At 42.3% G+C, this 21,044-nt stretch overlaps 1 protein-coding gene across 4 annotated transcripts in view; it reads right to left on the bottom strand.

The window, feature by feature from the left end:
- Positions 1–18,341: 18,341 nt before the first annotated feature.
- Positions 18,342–21,044, bottom strand: part of YTHDC2 (YTH N6-methyladenosine RNA binding protein C2) — a 65,461-nt gene continuing 62,758 nt past the window's right edge. For all 4 annotated transcript variants that reach the window (XM_075272049.1, XM_075272063.1, XM_075272056.1 and 1 more), the window contains exon 32: positions 18,342–20,885. The gene's annotated coding sequence lies outside the window, so the exon portion shown is untranslated. The remainder of the gene's footprint in view (positions 20,886–21,044) is intronic.

Here is a 21,044-nt window from a genome sequence, read left to right as displayed (position 1 = left end):
TAAAGTATCCCACTATTGTGATACCAGTCTGTGCATTATCCCTGTACTGTGATATCACTGTGTCAATTATACAGCTACTGTGTTATCACCATGAACAGTAGCCCTGTAGTATGACATCACTGTGCGAACTAGTCCACTACTGTGACTCCACTGTGTACATTATTCCTGTACTGTAACATTGTTATGTGAATTACCTTCCTATTATTCCTGTGCAATAGGGGAAGTAAAATAACCATTAGCTTTGAAGGTTGAAGCTGGTCATAGTGGAGTAGAAACCCATTTTAGGTTTTGTTATGGGCCCCCATGGTTACTCCCTCAATATTATTTGTGTATATCTCCTGCATATGGAATGTGTTGTTTAAATGCGATCAGTTTAATACAGTGATTTAATATTGTGACACATCCTGCGTCAACCCTGTAATGTTTCCTTATTCTAAGAACTTCATAACTGACTGTGTCTATTTTACTTTCTCTATTGTACTTTGGGGATCTTGTTAAAAGACGGTATCTGCTGTTTCTACCGCATGGCTAGAGAATATAACTTTCCCTATTCCTTTGTCAGCAGGTCAGTATTGCATATTGTTTATGACTCATTACGATGTAGAAAGCTTTCATTTAAACAATTACATTACACAATGTGAACCCTGCACCAGCAGAACTAATGGGAGAGCTGCAGACACTAATTCCTGCATAGCCAATCTCTCTGAATGTTAATGTACCTAGGCGTCAGGCAAACAAGAGGTATTGCACGCTTTTCAGTCTAGATACCACTATTAACAACATTTTCAATTACATATCTTTCATATTAAACCACCGTTTGGTCGGCCTATGACAAGTAATAGTTCCTTGCAGTATCACCTTACAAATTACCAATATTTCATAGTCAGTTAACATTGCTCATTTTTATAAACATTGTCATATTTTATTACCATGTCCTACCAAGCAGTACCGTATCCCAAGAATTTATATAGTCATTGCCGGCAGTAGAACTGAGATGTAAATGTACTCATGTAGCAGCCACTGGTTACATTATTTCTGTCTTATAGTTATTGGGCGATATTTCATTTTATACAGTAAATAAGCTTCACTCCCAGATACACATTTACAGTGGGGAAAAAAAATTATTTAGTCAGCCACTAGTTGTGAAAGTTCCACCACTTAAAAAGATGAGGTCGGCCTGTAATTGACATCATAGGTAGACCTCAACTATGAGAGACAAAATGAGAAAACAAATCCAGAAAATCACACGGTCTGACTTGGAAAGAATTTATTTGAAAATTATGGTGGAAAATCAGTATTTGGTCACCTACAAACAGACCTGTAACTTCTTCTTTAAGAGGCTCCTCTGTCCTGTAGTAATGGCCTCTGTTTGAGCTTGTTATCAGTATAAAAGATACCTGTCCACAACCTCAGTCACACTCCAAACTCCACTATGGTGAAGACCAAAGAGCTGTCTGAGGACACCAGAAACCAAATTGTAGCCCTGCACCAGGCTGGGAAGACTGAATCTGCAATAGGCAAGCAGCTTGGTGTGAAGAAATCAACTGTGGGAGCAATAATTAGAAAATGGAAGACATACAAGACCACTGATAATCTCCCTCAATCTGGGACCCCACGCAAGATCTCACCCCGTGGGGTCAAAATGATCACAAGAACAGTGAGCAAAAATCAATGAGCTTGTGCGTTGAAAATTCCTCCTCCTCTCCCCGTGTGACCGCCTCCAGCGTCTCTCATCTCACTCCTGTACATTGAAATCTACACGTGACTGCTAAGGCCAAGCAATGGCCTCAAGTAAAAGGGATCTGGAACTCATCAAAAGGAAGGCAGCTGACCGGACCGCCCTCAGAGGACATTGGAGCATCGGGGAAAGGTGAGTATGTTTTGGTTTGGTTTTTCACCTCCCCTGGCCTAATTAGAAAACATTATGTAACCTGGACAACTTTTTTAAGTATTATAAGAACCTGTATAACTTCATTTATAGAGTTTTAGCGATGAAGTACCAAGTCACTCTAGTCCACTCGCTTCTCATTGTTACTATAGCATTACATCTGCATTCCTCTGTATCCTAGCAACAGTTGTTCAGAACATGCAGTCATTGACGCAGAGGTCAAGGGACAAACATTTACTTGTAGTTACAACAGTTATATCGGTAATTATGAGAGATTTTATTAAATCCTGGCAAATGTATTACTTGTTAATGTGAGAAAGCAGTATATGCACATTCCTTCGTGTGATAGCAGCCTCCATGTTAGCACAGTATCTGCCTATTAAAGTGCTGGGAGTTTTTATTATTGGTCAGATCAGCTAAATAATAGAGATGAGCGAACACTAAAATGTTCGAGGTTCGAAATTCGATTCGAACAGCCGCTCACTGTTCGAGTGTTCGAATGGGTTTCGAACCCCATTATAGTCTATGGGGAACATAAACTCGTTAAGGGGGAAACCCAAATTCGTGTCTGGAGGGTCACCAAGTCCACTATGACACCCCAGGAAATGATACCAACACCCTGGAATGACACTGGGACAGCAGGGGAAGCATGTCTGGGGGCATAAAAGTCACTTTATTTCATGGAAATCCCTGTCAGTTTGCGATTTTCGCAAGCTAACTTTTCCCCATAGAAATGCATTGGCCAGTGCTGATTGGCCAGAGTACGGAACTCGACCAATCAGCGCTGGCTCTGCTGGAGGAGGCGGAGTCTAAGATAGCTCCACACCAGTCTCCATTCAGGTCCGACCTTAGACTCCGCCTCCTCCGGCAGAGCCAGCGCTGATTGGCCGAAGGCTGGCCAATGCATTCCTATGCGAATGCAGACTTAGCAGTGCTGAGTCAGTTTTGCTCAACTACACATCTGATGCACACTCGGCACTGCTACATCAGATGTAGCAATCTGATGTAGCAGAGCCGAGGGTGCACTAGAACCCCTGTGCAAACTCAGTTCACGCTAATAGAATGCATTGGCCAGCGCTGATTGGCCAATGCATTCTATTAGCCCGATGAAGTAGAGCTGAATGTGTGTGCTAAGCACACACATTCAGCACTGCTTCATCAAGCCAATACAATGCATTAGCCAGTGCTGATTGGCCAGAGTACGGAATTCGGCCAATCAGCGCTGGCCAATGCATTCTATTAGCCCGATGAAGTAGAGCTGAATGTGTGTGCTAAGCACACACATTCAGCACTGCTTCATCAAGCCAATACAATGCATTAGCCAGTGCTGATTGGCCAGAGTACGGAATTCGGCCAATCAGCGCTGGCTCTGCTGGAGGAGGCGGAGTCTAAGGTCGCTCCACACCAGTCTCCATTCAGGTCCGACCTTAGACTCCGCCTCCTCCGGCAGAGCCAGCGCTGATTGGCCGAAGGCTGGCCAATGCATTCCTATGCGAATGCAGACTTAGCAGTGCTGAGTCAGTTTTGCTCAACTACACATCTGATGCACACTCGGCACTGCTACATCAGATGTAGCAATCTGATGTAGCAGAGCCGAGGGTGCACTAGAACCCCTGTGCAAACTCAGTTCACGCTAATAGAATGCATTGGCCAGCGCTGATTGGCCAATGCATTCTATTAGCCCGATGAAGTAGAGCTGAATGTGTGTGCTAAGCACACACATTCAGCACTGCTTCATCAAGCCAATACAATGCATTAGCCAGTGCTGATTGGCCAGAGTACGGAATTCGGCCAATCAGCGCTGGCCAATGCATTCTATTAGCCCGATGAAGTAGAGCTGAATGTGTGTGCTAAGCACACACATTCAGCACTGCTTCATCAAGCCAATACAATGCATTAGCCAGTGCTGATTGGCCAGAGTACGGAATTCGGCCAATCAGCGCTGGCTCTGCTGGAGGAGGCGGAGTCTAAGGTCGCTCCACACCAGTCTCCATTCAGGTCCGACCTTAGACTCCGCCTCCTCCGGCAGAGCCAGCGCTGATTGGCCGAAGGCTGGCCAATGCATTCCTATGCGAATGCAGACTTAGCAGTGCTGAGTCAGTTTTGCTCAACTACACATCTGATGCACACTCGGCACTGCTACATCAGATGTAGCAATCTGATGTAGCAGAGCCGAGGGTGCACTAGAACCCCTGTGCAAACTCAGTTCACGCTAATAGAATGCATTGGCCAGCGCTGATTGGCCAATGCATTCTATTAGCCCGATGAAGTAGAGCTGAATGTGTGTGCTAAGCACACACATTCAGCACTGCTTCATCAAGCCAATACAATGCATTAGCCAGTGCTGATTGGCCAGAGTACGGAATTCGGCCAATCAGCGCTGGCCAATGCATTCTATTAGCCCGATGAAGTAGAGCTGAATGTGTGTGCTAAGCACACACATTCAGCTCTACTTCATCGGGCTAATAGAATGCATTGGCCAGCGCTGATTGGCCAGAGTACGGAACTCGACCAATCAGCGCTGGCTCTGCTGGAGGAGGCGGAGTCTAAGGTCGGACCTGAATGGAGACTGGTGTGGAGCGATCTTAGACTCCGCCTCCTCCAGCAGAGCCAGCGCTGATTGGCCGAATTCCGTACTCTGGCCAATCAGCACTGGCTAATGCATTGTATTGGCGTGATGAAGCAGTGCTGAATGTGTGTGCTTAGCACACACATTCAGCTCTACTTCATCGGGCTAATAGAATGCATTGGCCAGCGCTGATTGGCCGAATTCCGTACTCTGGCCAATCAGTGCTGGCCAATGCATTCTATTAGCTTGATGAAGCAGAGTGTGCACAAGGGTTCAAGCGCACCCTCGGCTCTGATGTAGGAGAGCCGAGGGTGCACTTGAACCCTTGTGCACCCTCAGCTCTGCTACATCAGAGCCGAGGGTGCGCTTGAACCCTTGTGCACACTCTGCTTCATCAAGCTAATAGAATGCATTGGCCAGCGCTGATTGGCCAATGTATTCTATTAGCCTGATGAAGTAGAGCTGAATGTGTGTGCTAAGCACACACATTCAGCTCTACTTCATCGGGCTAATAGAATGCATTGGCCAGCGCTGATTGGCCAGAGTACGGAACTCGACCAATCAGCGCTGGCTCTGCTGGAGGAGGCGGAGTCTAAGATCGCTCCACACCAGTCTCCATTCAGGTCCGACCTTAGACTCCGCCTCCTCCAGCAGAGCCAGCGCTGATTGGCCGAATTCCGTACTCTGGCCAATCAGCACTGGCTAATGCATTGTATTGGCTTGATGAAGCAGTGCTGAATGTGTGTGCTTAGCACACACATTCAGCTCTACTTCATCGGGCTAATAGAATGCATTGGCCAATCAGCGCTGGCCAATGCATTCTATTAGCGTGAACTGAGTTTGCACAGGGGTTCTAGTGCACCCTCGGCTCTGCTACATCAGATTGCTACATCTGATGTAGCAGTGCCGAGTGTGCATCAGATGTGTAGTTGAGCAAAACTGACTCAGCACTGCTAAGTATGCATTCGCATAGGAATGCATTGGCCAGCCTTCGGCCAATCAGCGCTGGCTCTGCCGGAGGAGGCGGAGTCTAAGGTCGGACCTGAATGGAGACTGGTGTGGAGCGACCTTAGACTCCGCCTCCTCCAGCAGAGCCAGCGCTGATTGGCCGAATTCCGTACTCTGGCCAATCAGCACTGGCTAATGCATTGTATTGGCTTGATGAAGCAGTGCTGAATGTGTGTGCTTAGCACACACATTCAGCTCTACTTCATCGGGCTAATAGAATGCATTGGCCAATCAGCGCTGGCCAATGCATTCTATTAGCGTGAACTGAGTTTGCACAGGGGTTCTAGTGCACCCTCGGCTCTGCTACATCAGATTGCTACATCTGATGTAGCAGTGCCGAGTGTGCATCAGATGTGTAGTTGAGCAAAACTGACTCAGCACTGCTAAGTCTCTGCATTCGCATAGGAATGCATTGGCCAGCCTTCGGCCAATCAGCGCTGGCTCTGCCGGAGGAGGCGGAGTCTAAGGTCGGACCTGAATGGAGACTGGTGTGGAGCGATCTTAGACTCCGCCTCCTCCAGCAGAGCCAGCGCTGATTGGTCGAGTTCCGTACTCTGGCCAATCAGCGCTGGCCAATGCATTCTATTAGCCCGATGAAGTAGAGCTGAATGTGTGTGCTTAGCACACACATTCAGCTCTACTTCATCAGGCTAATAGAATACATTGGCCAATCAGCGCTGGCCAATGCATTCTATTAGCTTGATGAAGCAGAGTGTGCACAAGGGTTCAAGCGCACCCTCGGCTCTGATGTAGCAGAGCTGAGGGTGCACAAGGGTTCAAGTGCACCCTCGGCTCTCCTACATCAGAGCCGAGGGTGCGCTTGAACCCTTGTGCAGCCTCGGCTCTGCTACATCAGAGCCGAGGGTGCGCTTGAACCCTTGTGCACACTCTGCTTCATCAAGCTAATAGAATGCATTGGCCAGCACTGATTGGCCAGAGTACGGAATTCGGCCAATCAGCGCTGGCCAATGCATCCCTATGGGAAAAAGTTTATCTCACAAAAATCACAATTACACACCCGATAGAGCCCCAAAAAGTTATTTTTAATAACATTCCCCCCTAAATAAAGGTTATCCCTAGCTATCCCTGCCTGTACAGCTATCCCTGTCTCATAGTCACAAAGTTCACATTCTCATATGACCCGGATTTGAAATCCACTATTCGTCTAAAATGGAGGTCACCTGATTTCGGCAGCCAATGACTTTTTCCAATTTTTTTCAATGCCCCCAGTGTCGTAGTTCCTGTCCCACCTCCCCTGCGCTGTTATTGGTGCAAAAAAGACGCCAGGGAAGGTGGGAGGGGAATCGAATTTTGGCGCACTTTACCACGTGGTGTTCGATTCGATTCGAACATGGCGAACACCCTGATATCCGATCGAACATGTGTTCGATAGAACACTGTTCGCTCATCTCTACTAAATAATAGTCAATAAAAGTAGAGATTGGGATAGATGTACTAATGCTCTTGCATGTAGAATGCGGCATAAAATGCGCCAAAATCTGAAACTGTGGGTTAATGTGTCCTCTTTATACGTAGCTTGTCCACCAATGCCTCTAGCTCAATGTTCACTCTAAGACTTGGCAGTTGTTGATAAGGAGGTTCCCTCTTCTGACCACAAAGTATAATAGGTGAAGGCCCATGGGAGGTTTAAGAAATAAAAAAAAACACATTAATACTCACCTTCCCTTCACTTCTTTTAGTTTTCAAATAATAGTCAATGTGAGAGAAAAATTCAGGGCACTCACCACAGCGTCTTTAAAAACAAAAAACTTCTTTATTCCATCTTCATTAAAAATAGGGTTAAGGGGATATCGTCACTCCTTAGGGAGAGACTAACATGTAGGTGTGTGGAGTTTTATTAAGCCATATGTGCTCCACTGTGAGGGATCATGAGAAGAATATGCAAATCTGTCTTCCGTGATGTAAATAGGAGGACAGGGCCTCAGTCATGCATCCCACTAGGGGGCGCTCCCTTTAACATCATGCCCGACCTTCCCAGAGGCCTTTGCTGCAATGATGTGGGATTTTACCAAGTACAGTCTCTCAGCCAAGGACAGCTGTTTCAATCTATTTGGATCTCTTCAGCCCAGCGTAGAGAAGACTGACTTGGCAGAGGTGAGAGGCTTCTAGACAGGGTTAAGGGGATATTGTTACTCCTTAGGGCGAGACCACCATGTAGGTGTGTGGAGTCTTATTAAGCCATATGCACTTCACTATGAGGGATCATGGGAAGAATATGCAAATCTGTTTTCCATGATGTAAATAGGAAGACAGTGCCTCAGTCATGCCCGACCTTACCCTATTTACATAGTGACGATATCCCCTTAACCTTGTCTTGAAGCCTCTCAACTCTGCCAAGTCAGTCTTCTCTACACCGGACTGAAGAGATCCAAATAGATAAGCTGAGAGACTGTACTTGGTAAAATCCCACATCATTGCAGCAAAAGCCTGTGGGAAGGTCAGGCATGATGTTAAAGGGAGCGCCCCTTTGTGGGCTGCATGACTGAGGCACTGTCTTCCTATTTAAATCATGGAAGACATATTTGCATATTCTTCCCATTAAAAATAGTACATTCATGAGGAGGTTGGTAACATTTGGCAACAAAGCGAGGACCGTTTCGTGTTATGCACACTTCATCTGGCTTACTGGGGTCTCTACTCGGGATAAAGCTTCATCTGGTAGCAGGAGGGATGGAGGAAAGTCAGACCCTGCCCTGCTTCTTCCCCCCTGCAAAAGATTCAGGCCAACAGAAGTATCATCTCTTTAGGGTGCCGCCATCTACTAGCAAAACAATTATGTCTTCTTTGAAGGAGTCGTCAAGCCTTCATATGCAGTCATGTGGGTGTTGGCTTTAATTTTTAGTGACCAGAGAAAGAATATGAAAATGTGCGTAGCCATATACTCACCCACCTTAAAGGAAACACTGCTTTAGACCTCGGGGTCTTAAGTATCTCATTGGATCTTCAATTGATACACTAAAGCACATAATTTAAAAAGTCCTAAAAAACTCCTTTAAGGCACAATTGTGGAAGGGAGTAGCTTCCACTGCCTTACAAAATACTCTAACACAGTGCTACTGTTATACCATTCTGTGTTAGAAACACTGCCTAAACTGTGAAAATAACAAGCTTCCTACATTCAGAATCTCTCGCAATCATTTGCTGACTCCACCAGGGACACTGCTCCGGTACCCCTACATCTGTTCATGTGTCGGTGTATTGATGAACCCTCAAGTTACCACTGTGCATATCACTCCTGTGGGTAGTGACTGGACGTAAGGATGATGTGTCATCATGCAGACAAGTACATTCTAAATGTTAAGTACATTAAGAAACAGTGTTTTGTTTTGTATTTTTTGTCTAAAGAAACCCCCCTCCCTTTACTTCCAATTATAAACAAGCTTGTACAAATTAATAGTATTAATAATAGTGCTAAATAATTAATAGTACTAATAATTGTAATGCACCTTGCCTCTTACATCTTTCTCCACATATCAGACTCTGTTCTTCCTCCACCCGCTTTTTTAGGCTGCATGCACATGGAGTTACGCCAGGCTTGTAAAAATTCTCATTCACAGCCGTACACGCGAGCCTGCGGACGGCTCCCGAACACTTCCCATTCACTTCAATGGGAGCGCTCGTAACGCCGGCGTTACGAATGGGAAGTGTTTGGGAGCCGCCCGCAGCGCTCGCGTGTACGGCTGTCAATGAGTATTTTTACAAGCCCGGCGTAACTCCATGTGCATGCAGCCTTAATTGGTCAATCACTCTGAATCGGCATCTAGATGAGATGGACTATTAGATCCTTGAAAGATCAGATTACAGCTGCCTATAATAGTCTATAATAGTCTGACTTCCTAATTACATCATGGAAGACAGATTTGCATATTCTTCCCATGGTTCCTTGCGAAGTGGAGTGCTAAAGGCTTAATAAATCTCCACACACCTATATGGTGGTCTCTCCCTAAGGAGTGACAATATCCCCTTAACCCTGTCTAAGCCTCTCACCTCTACCAGGATATAGTCCTCTCTACATCGAGCTGATGAGATGCAAGTACATCGAAACTGCCGTCCTCGATTGAGAGACTATACCTGGTAATAATCCCAGCGTCATTGCAAAATAAAGGCCTCTTGGAAGGTCTGGAAGGTCGATCATGATGCTAAAGGGAACAGCCTTTATTGGGTTATTTCACTGGAATTCTGTCATCCTAACTACATCAGGGAAGACAGGCTTGCACATTCCAGTGAGCGCCCTCTATTGGTTTCTGACTTCCTAATTACATCATGGAAAACAGATTTGCATATTCTTCCCATGTATAATAGTCTATGGAGAGAGGAAGGTGCAAACAAACTGTCTGTGTCTTCCTCACTGTCTGTGTGCCAACTCACATGTACTGGCTGTTATACCTTCTGCTGACTCTGCCTTTAGTGATTTCTTCCTCCACCAGTGGTGATGTAGCTGTTGTTACCTGGTAGGCTAGCGGCCAGCTATACCCGCACCATAGACTTCTATGGGCTGCCTCTGTAATCTGACCTTTCATTGAGCAGTCAGTCTGTCTCCTTATCTACATACAGAATCCAAGGGTTCCTATAGACAGTGAGGTTCAGTATGGTTAAGGCGGATCTAAACCACATTGAAAAAAAAATACAGGCAGTTTGCTATGGTCTTCATGTAGCTTATGAATTTTTAGGTGACATGAAATAAATGTCCTTCTCCTGAAAAAAAAAAAATGTACCAACAATAAAAATACATACTTTTTAATACCTTTTTATCCAGTTTCAATTACTCCAAGCTGCACTACTTGAATATAACCTAACAGTCAATATAGAGCGCTTTCAGAATTAAGAAAGGGGGAAGAGAGGAGTCCAAAAAGTGAAAATAGTTGTATTATATTTCATATTTATTAAATAAAAATGTATAACAAAGTTTCTTATTTTCCATTTTACTATAGATTTATGTACTTTTTTCTAAGTGATCTATAATACAGCATTAATAACATGAACATAAAATTAAAAACATGATCCCACTTATCATATCTTCTATATCTTCTACATACAGTATTATTACTGATTTACAGAATATTTCCCCTTTTTACCACAAAGATGAATCATTTTGAAGGCACAAATATATCATGGAATGGATAAATTGATTGGGATACAAAAAAAAACAACACTGCCATCTAGCAGCTAACATATGCATTGCAGGTTCTGTGATTCTTTCGGTTGATGCAGTTTCGACAAATTATTGGATAAAATAAAGTGTAATGTTTTATTAACTTTACTGGACCATTGTATGCCAGGAGTGTATTTAGCATGGAGAAAGATGAAAGCTTCCATTATATTTCCCATTACTTGTGAAGCTACTCTTAGCTTTGGCTCAAAAAAAATGCAACAAAATCTGCAACAAAAAAACACAGCTTTTTCTGCAGTGTGTGACTTAAGCCTAAAACCATGCATTCATGACCAGTTCTCGGTTGTATTTGATATGCAAAGACATGCCTCCATTTAGCTGTGATGTGGTAAGCCAGACCTGACCAGTGCATACATTACTATCACTAGAAAGTGGCCTCAGCCTATTTAATCCATGACTTAGAGAAATATTATATTATGATAAATGTTGATACTTCTTAAACTCAATTTTTGATACTTTCTGCTATTAAAACTGTAATAGCTTGTGAGCGTGGACGTGCAGTGTGATAAATTTGATAAATTTCCCTGTACATTTGTAGGGATAAACCTGGGGGTTGAAGCTGCAGCATGGGATAGGGAGACACTGTAAATCCCAAGGGATGTGGAGATGCTTGACCTCATTGCCAGTTCCGTCAGTCACCATGTTAAATGGGTTTTCCAGGCTAAAAATATTCAGGACCTCTCTCAGGGATAGTTCCACATTTTTAAAGCAGTGGCGGTCTCACACCCAGCAGCTGGTACACAAAGAATAGCATAAGAAGCAGACATCTCTGTCCTCTATGTAGTATCTGAACAAAGTCACTGCAGCCAATTCAAGTGAATGGGAGCTGATCTGCAATAACGTGGTCTGGCAACTACACAAAGAACTTTCGGCTTCCAGGCTCTGTGTGCAAGCTGCCAGTTGATTGATAGGTATCCTGTATCCCCCAACCAATCTGATATTGATGACCTATCCTTAGTGGAAAATCCTTTTAACATATCCATCTACAATCTTAGATCCTGAGATTATTCTGTTTAGAACAATACAAATGTTACACCCTAATAATTCTATGAGAAATAACTTATTGATCAGCTACATGCTTTAATGATAAATGGAGAGTTTAGTAACATTTTTTTTCTAAGCACGGCCAATGGTAAGGTGACCCTTAGTGATGTCTTGGTAACTTTGTTAAACTACTATGTTACAGGTTCAAATAAAGAAATACAATAACCAAGAAAACCTCTCGGAACAGTATATGGATCTTTGGCTGAATCCTGAACAAACTAGACTCAGAAGCGGTGTCGGCTTTTGTTTAGGTGCCCCATAGAGAGAGATTTCATTGGGAATATTTATATCAAGTATTTCTGAGGCTCGTGCTATGTTACCACCATGATTAAATAGTCTTGCAGGCACAAGATACAATATCCTATAATTTTAGCATTGTTCCATGTTTCATTGATCCATCATTCTGCCAAGTGAAAAGCCCCTACAGTCATTCCAGATTACAGTAATTATTTCCCTGACTTTTTTCACACTTCTCGTGTCAGCGAGAAGGTTAATTATTGTGATTCTCATAACAGTGTGGTGCATATAATTCAATATTAAGTAGGGAAGTAGGCTTTAGATTCCAAATAGTTTACTTTGTGACCCATAAATGGAGAGAGCGGAAAAGTAACACACTTCATACTCACACGAGATTTGATACAGTCCAGAGTATAACTCCTCATATAGGTGATAGGGTACATAAAAGAGATACTGTATATACAGCACATATATACAGAGCAGAACAATTTATCCTTATTTTAGTCAAAACTGCAGAAGTGTCGGAACTGACTGAGCCTTTATTGTTCATGATGAAAATTCCCTGAATAATTTTCATGTACAGTATATGACAGACTCGCTGAAAAATAAGCTCTGCAGGTAGAAAGTTTGCTAAGCATCCACTGAAATAACTTGAGTGATTGCTTTTATATCTAAGCTTCATTGTAATAATACAGTTTTATTCCATTATTATTTCAAGCGTTTTATTATGTTGTTGTCTCACTAGAGCTTGTCCTTTTATTTGGCTGTGTTGTATTGTGATGAAATGACAAGTGTGTTTGTGCTTATTCCTTGGCAGTATTCTATTGAGATGATATAATAGTTTATGTCCTTGTTTTACTGTCTTCCATTGTAAGGCTGGATTCACGTGTGCACAGTAACCACCGAAAAATGTCAGTGCTGCAAGTTCGACTTATTTTGTCCAGTGGTTTCAGACACCAGATGGATCCCATTATAGTCAATGGGGTTCCGTCAGGTACCATTGGTGGCAGCTGTTATAGCAGTCCATGCGTCCATTGTTCTGGTCCTCCGACAGGCCAGAACAACGGATGCACAGATGCAAACGTGAACATAGTATAACATATGGTGCTCGCCTTTACTTGTTCTTTTTTGATAATATCACAACAGCCTTCGTATTGGCTCCATATATGCATGCTATATTTCTGATAATGTGACAATAACGTATGTCGTTATCCTTTAGCTATATATTTTTTAAAATGTATATATCCCCATATAGGGATCACAATGTATATATATTTTTTCCTATCAGTATGTCTTTGTAGAATGGGAGGAAATCCATACAAACATGGGGAAAACACACAAACTCCTTGCAGATGTTGTTCCTGTTAGGATTCAAGCCAAGGACTCCAGCGTTGCAAGGCTGCAGTGCTAACCACTGAGCCACCGTGTTGCCCCTCCTTTGGCTATATTCTGATGATGTGACCGTAGTGTTACTCTATAGCTCTGTGCTATTGTTATGAAGTGAACATTGGTTATTTCATTAGCGATGTATAATAGTGGGGATGTTACAACAGTCCATATTCCTTTGCTGTATTCTGTCATTATGATCACACAAGTCTATTTATTCTTAAAGCAGTATTCTGGGACTTGCGTCTTAATGACCTACCCTTAGGATAGGTCACCATTAAGTGATCAGTGAGGATCTACATCCTGGGACCCCCACTGATTGGGTGCTTGATGTGGCTTTAGCGTTCTGGTGAGTGCTGCGGCCTTTTCACAGAATACCAAACATCACCATACATACATAGGGGCTATACTTACAATTCACTTGAATGGGACGGAGATGGTGCTGTACTGTGTGAACAAAGGAATATGGTTTCATTGGCACAGAGAAAGGGCTACAGCACTTCTGAATGCTGTGGCCTCTTCAAACAGCTGCTCAGGAGGGATGTCCGGACCCCCATTGTTCACATATTAATGACTATTCTCATGTCACACTCCCCCTTTATTTTTTCTGTGACTGTTTTATTGTCATAATGTAAAATGGCATTCACACGGAATATGGCAGCGCTGATTCTTGCACGGTAGCTCACGTAGGAATCACCGCTACAAAACAGAATCTCATTAACTTCAATGGCTTCCGTTTAACGCACGTAACACATTGAAACCAATGAGTTAAAAAGCCAAATTTTCTTTTTGTCTAGGTTATGTTCCATTCTGATGTTTTATTTATTTTGCTCACTTGTATAGCACCAACATATTCCACAGCACTTTCACAGACATTGTCAGTCACTGTCCCATATAGGGCTCACATTCTACATTTCCCTATCAGTATGTCTTTGTATGTCATAGTGATTGTATTTATTCCCTTTGCTGTATTGTATTGTAATGGTATCATGCTGTATTTTTTCCCTCATTTGTATTCTAAAGTGAGGCTGCATTCTAGTATAATTCTCTCACAATATTGTATCACTGTATTCCTCAGCTATACTGTACTGTAGTAATGTGACAATAGTGTCTGTCCTTATTTCTGGACTGTGTTCTATTCTGATGAGATCACAGTATATTTTGCTTCAAGAAAGTTGCGCTCTCATTTTGTAATATTCCTTAGCGATGTTTTAATGTCACAATGGATGTGTTCTATTTTAATTTCAAGAGAAGTCAGCTTCTGAACTCCAGGTGTTTTTTTTTTTTTTTGTGTACTACTTTTCTTTCCCAGTGGCATTTTCAGCCGTATAAAACCCTGCAAAATACACATCAAATAGCAAACAAGTGGAGTGTATTTTGTAAACTCAGCTCCTAAAACATTTTGAAAACTAAGGGCTAGTTAACACGGGGTTCAGTGCAGTGCACCGGCATCCTGTCACGGCTTTCCGCTCCCAATTAGGCCCAAATGAATGGGCCTATTCCAGAGGGTGGTGTCGCGAGGTGGATGCTGCGGCTGAATCAGCCGCGGCATCCGCCTGAAGAAAGGGCAGCTCGCTTCATTCTTACGCTAGCGGGAACAAACCACTAGCGGAAAAAAGAATGCTAGTGGTCTACACAGACCTCTATTGTGAGGGGGCAGATTTTGATGTGGATTACGTGTCAAAATCCTGACCATTTTGCCCCGTGTGAACAAGCACTTTTAAAGCTAAACATGCTATCTAAGATGGTCATTTAAGGGTAAGGTTATACAGAGTTTTTTTGTAGGTGTATTTTTGAGGCAGAAGAAACCTCAACTTACCACTCCAAAAATCTTTCCATTTATTTTTTTCTTGTAAATATACCCTTAGGCAGCAAGTAAACAAGCAATTCTAGAAGTTGATATGTTGAAAGCGGGAAAAATGGTTAAGTGTACTGATCTTAGCGATTCTGACCCAGTCGTTTATCATAGTATCTCTGAAGTAGCAGATTTAGTGGGTGTTTCCAGTATGCAATTAGTACCGAAACAACAAAAGTGGTCCAAGAAAAAGCAAATGGTGACCTAGCAACAGATAACTAAGGTTTATTACTGCAAAAGGTAATCTTTCTGATTCAACCCACAGAAGAGCAACTAGAGCAGGGGTCAGCAACTGCTGGCATTTTTGCCGAAGGCATGTTTACCCAGTGCAGGGCTTGCTCAGATGTTTTATACAGTGCTGCTCCAAATTGCATAAAACATTCTCTTTTTCATTGACCATGGAAACACAGTCAGAGTGGAGGAGGGACTAGAGAAAAATTAGGAGACATTGTGTCTTAGTGCTTGGGCTGCAAGGTAAACTAGTCAGAGGGCAGCAATTGTCTGTACAATTCATTGTTCTACCTTGAGGCAAGTGCAAAAGTATAATATGGCATTCTAAAGTAGGTATTTCTTTATTTCAACAATGCTGGAGAAATATGTTGGGGTTTATTCAACAAAAAGACAAGGTTGTGTGAGGGATATTCTCTACCCCCCACAAAGCAGGCTTGCTGCAGTCCACTTTAGACCTATGTTCAAACAAAAGTTGTATCCACCAGAGAAGGATCAGCTTGGCAAAAGTCAGGGCTTCTCTCTGTGTGTGAAGTTTCCAATCCCGTCCTACCCATTCCTCTCTCTCATGTACCTTCTGCACCAGGGTCCTCCCTGTTACAGGGTGGCTAAAATAATTTAGCCCTGGGTCTATACCCACGATACTGTGTCCTTCAATAATATAAACGAGAAAATAATCATTCTTCAATAACTTGTAAAATGTTCTCAATTGTTATTTTGATCATAATCGCCCAGCCCTACTTGAATCTATTAGGTCCTGACATTCATGTGGATGATAATTTAGAATATGAGCAAATGCAAGGACCAACCAGCACTGTTAGGGTGAGTTCACACTGAGTATACGCCAGCTTATTCTGAACGTAAAACACGTTCAGAATCAGCGGCGTATAAAGCAGTTCCCTTTCATTTCTATGGGAGCCGGCATACGAGCGCTCCCCATAGAAATGAATGGGCTGCTTTTTTCATTACGAGCACTCCCATTGAAGTGAATGGGAAGTGCTCGCGTGTACGGCTCGGCATGAGCAGAGCTAACTGTACACGCCGGCACTTTCCATTCACTTCAATGGGAGCACTCGTAGTGAAAAAAGCAGCCCATTCATTTCCACGGGGAGCGCTTGTATGCCGGCTCCCATAGAAATGAATGGAACTGCTTTATACGCCGCTGATTCTGAACGTGTTTTACGTTCAGAATAAGCTGGCGTATACTCAGTGTGAACTCACCCTTAGGCTGCGATCACATCTGCATGTGGTATCTGTCCTCTTGCAAACAGTCTTAAGAGAAAAACGGTTTGTACAAAAAGGATTCCAAATGGTTACACAGCTGATACCCGAATGAGGTTTTTTTTTGTCTTAAGGGGCGTTCACACTACCGTCGGTGTCCGACATGTAGTGTCCGCTCAAAATCTGTCACGGACATTAGGAGCGGACACTAGCTGTGCCCGTGACACCTGTCATTCATTTCAATGGGCATCGGGTGTGTTCTTTTGCACTCCGTGCCCGTCCTTCCCTGTCCGCAAGTGAAGATGTCCGACTTCTCAAGCTTGAGAAGTCGGACATCTTCACTTGCGGACAGGAGCTGACACTACCTGTCGGACACCGACGGAGGTGTGAACGCTCCCTTAGACGGATTACGCAGAATTGACATTTGCGCCGCTGTCTACCTGCCGTGATTTCTCTTAAATCTCAGCAAAAACAACTTGGGGGCAGCTTACCGGCGGTCAGATTAAAAACCCATTCATTTCAATGGGTTTTAAAAGCAAACCGCCGGTGTCCGTATGCAGCCTCTCCGCCATGAAACCAATTCTTTTGCTTGGACACAAAGTCCTGCATGTCTGACTTTGTGTCTGTGCAAAAAAAAAAAAAAAAAAACGGTTTCACACCAGAGAGGCTGCATACGGGCACCGGCGGTTTGCTTTTAAAACCCATTGAAAGGAATGGGTTTTTAAACTGACCGCGGTAAGCTGCCCCCAAGCTGTTTTTGCTAGAATTTAGGTGTAATCACAGCAGGTAGACAGCGGCACAAGTGTCAATGGGTGTCAGTTAAAAAAAAAAAAACCACAACGACGACTTAAGTCAGTTTGTAATCTGTTTGTGTCCATTTTTGACTAATCTTTTTTTTTTTTTTTTTTTTTTTCCCCCTTCTTCATTCTGAGCATGCAGAGGGAAAACTGATTGATAAACATAAACAATCTGATTGCACAGAAAAGCTGAAACGAGACGGAAATGGCACAAACTGCTACATGCGGATTACTTTTAAAACACATTGAAATCAATGGGTTTTATTCCGGACAGTTCGAAATCAGTTTTTGAAGATTTTAAATACCGATTTCGAACGGATTTGCCAAACGCAACCGGGCCTTAGAATTCTAGCCTTTTTATAGAATTTCCCTCAAAATCAAGAGCATGCACATAGCATTAGTATAACACTCATCCAATTTGTTTCAGTCTTCTTGGATCTTTCTCGCATAGCATAGCAGCTCCTCTGATGTGTGTCTGCATACTCATTCGGAGACTATTCTCCTAAACTACTGCTACACTGATGCTTTCTTTTCTCCTTATGGCAATCCGAGTCTGATGAAGGTCTAATACAGACCGAAAAACGTTTCATCCTATTTTATTGGATTGCATAGTGCCATACTAAAGCTCAAAAATGTTTTGCACAACTAAAGAATTCTGTTTAATTTCGAGTGCCTGGTATAGTTTTCAACATAAGTCTGGGATGAAACCCTATCAAGTGCACCAACTAAGTTAGTACGAGTGCTGTGTTTTGTTTTGTTTTCTCAAATTAATGACCCATACTTTATTAACCTAAAAAAATTACATTAATAAAATGGGATTTACACTTTAAGGGTTACAAGTAATCTAGCAAATAATAAGATGATACATTTTGAAAATCAAACTTTATTATAGTTATAAACAAGTGTTTAAGTGCAGCTGATGTTCAGATAATATACACTTAGAAACAACATTTGCAAGAGGAGTAATACTCTACTTTCCTAGTAATAATACAGCGTATTCTAAACAAACCTAAACATGTAAGGTTCATTAAAAAAAAAAAATCAAGATTAGGTGGCTCTTTAACATATCTAATTTGAAACCTAAAGTGACCATCCAAGATTTTTCAAAAAATGTACAAGAGTAGAAAACTGTGTATATAAAGAAACAGCATATACTCCCCATTATAAAAATGTTCCTTTGCTTCAGTGCTGCTGCTTCACCTCCTGCATTGATGATATTGCACATATCATTCACGTGACAGCTGTGGTCAGTCACTGGTCTGGGCAGTCACATTTGCAGTAACTGGCTGCAGCAGTCACATGACCAATGAATGCGCGGTTTCTGTTGCAAGAAGTGGCAGCGCTGAAGTGAGACATTTATCATGCGAGTGCAGGCTATATCTTATTTTACAGTTTCCTACCTGTGGGCAATATTCTAAAAGTCTCAGATATCCCTTTTACCTTGATGTAAAAGGTCTTTCTGAACACCCTTTTTTTAAATCTATATTTTGGAGCTTGTCCAGTTTCCCAATTACAATGTACACCATTAGTAAGGCTGTATATGACTAAGGCAGTCATTTAAGGCAGTACATTTCAAGTATAGCATAAATGGAAGTATGCTACTTTCTAGGGCAGCACCAATAGAAAATAAACTCTTAGCATCAGAAAAGCATTTTAACTAGGAACTACAAGTTGCATGAAGTGCTCTGAAACAATGTATAAAGCAACTTACTTATCCTTATTACTGAAAATGCTTGGAAATGGAGCAGGAGGATTTTACTGAGGGATTTCCAAAGCTCCCTGTAGCTACAGAACTAGGAGATTGGCCAACTACACATAGCTTGTAAGATGTATCCACGGGTGGAGGGGAGAACAGGAGGTTTCAAAAAAGCTCTGAAGTGGAACATTAATATTTTTAGATTATGTTAAACAAAATAGGTAAATGTGAAACATGGCAGCAAAACAAAATGCAAAGACATATGTGCAATATGTACTTCAGTACAGTCTTAGCTCTTAATAGTACGTGCATAATATACTGTACATTCATGGGGGGGACAAACTTTACATTGTATCTTCTCTAGCCTTAGTGTTCTAAAAGGCAGAAAATTTGCATTTCTGCACAAACATTAAAAAAAATCAAGTTAGAATGTATCTTCTAATAACAACTTATTCATACATGGACTGTAAAATTTACTGTTAGGTCCTATTGCATTGTTTACATAAGCTCATTCGTATGGATGTATCTCATGTTAACAGATGAGATGTCTTTTAGGCAAGCAGTACGTATCACCCTAAGTCAGCAATGGTCCAGATATCGATGCTTTAGGACTACAGTCAAGCTACATTTAGTTCTCAGACTTTATTCACATTTGTATTTTCCAGAAGAAACTTAACAGATGAAGTTAAGCAGTTTTCCCATGAGCAACACTTATTTGTTTGATCGCTAGCGGTTGCACCACTGGGCACCCCAACATTCAGGAGACCCCCCAAATGCCAAAATTGGCTAGAGTAATTCTACACAAGTGACGCCAGGCCATTGCCTTCTATGGAACCTCTAGAACAACAATCTAGGTCAGTCCCACAGAAGTTAATGAAGCATGGGTTGAGCATGGCACCACCACTACACCCACATGGGAAGCTTGGCGACCCCGACTCTTGACTGCTGAACATTATTCCAGCAATAAGTTCCCAGTAATTAGATATATATTTCAAATACTGTGGGAAACCATTTTTCAGTGACAGATTACCTAAGCATGGGTCCCTCTTCAGTTTTCCAGTGTTATAGTGTGACCCACTGTATACAATGCTGTACAGCAGCAGCAGACATAGGGATCACTATACCTTCAATGCTTTCATGGTGGATTTTCCCTGATACATTTACATTAAAATATAGCATGAGCAAATTCTGAGATAACACTCTCCTAAATTCTTTTTTAAGGAGAATGTTTTCTACAGCTTGGAAGACATACCCTGCACAGCCAAGTTTAACATGCACACATAGACTATGGTCCTAGTTACAGTACATTTCTTTGTGATACTCACATTTGATCATCTACCTAACAATACACTGAAATGTATAGTGTAATGAATGACTTCAATATTTCTACATTTTACTCTTCCCATTACGGCTGTGACTTTACCTTCTATAAAGTGAAATGTCATTAAATAAACATTGAACATTTACAATAGTGCAATGCGCTTTAGAAAAGTAAGGAACATTACAGTGTAGAAACATTGGATGGGCAAGCTTCCATCATCCAACCAGGGCTGAACTACAACTCCAATTGTACCTTACCACCATGTACTATAAATCCCAGAACTGCCCATCCAGGTCTAGTGCATTTTTAATAAAAATAAAAAAAAATATCTTCCTGCGATGTCGACACTTTATAAACAGGTTGCTTGTAAACAATTACATGCTATTAACGGAAACCACAGACAAAGACTTATCCATAGATAGTGTCAGTCCCAATCTTCACGGCCTGTTGAAAACAGGAAAAGAAAAGGTAATATCTAAACAATAGACACAAAAGAAGTTTTTCTCTCAGTTTCTACAGCTTTCAAATAAGATCTATAGTTCTCTGTTCTAATAGGTGGCTGCTAAACTTTTGACAGTGCTAAATCCTAAATCCTACCACTGC

The sequence above is a fragment of the Leptodactylus fuscus genome, chromosome 1, assembly GCF_031893055.1.
Source record: "Leptodactylus fuscus isolate aLepFus1 chromosome 1, aLepFus1.hap2, whole genome shotgun sequence".
NCBI lineage: Eukaryota > Metazoa > Chordata > Amphibia > Anura > Leptodactylidae > Leptodactylus > Leptodactylus fuscus.
The sequence above is the reverse complement of the archived record's forward strand: the minus strand, read 5'-3'. Positions and strand labels throughout refer to the sequence as shown.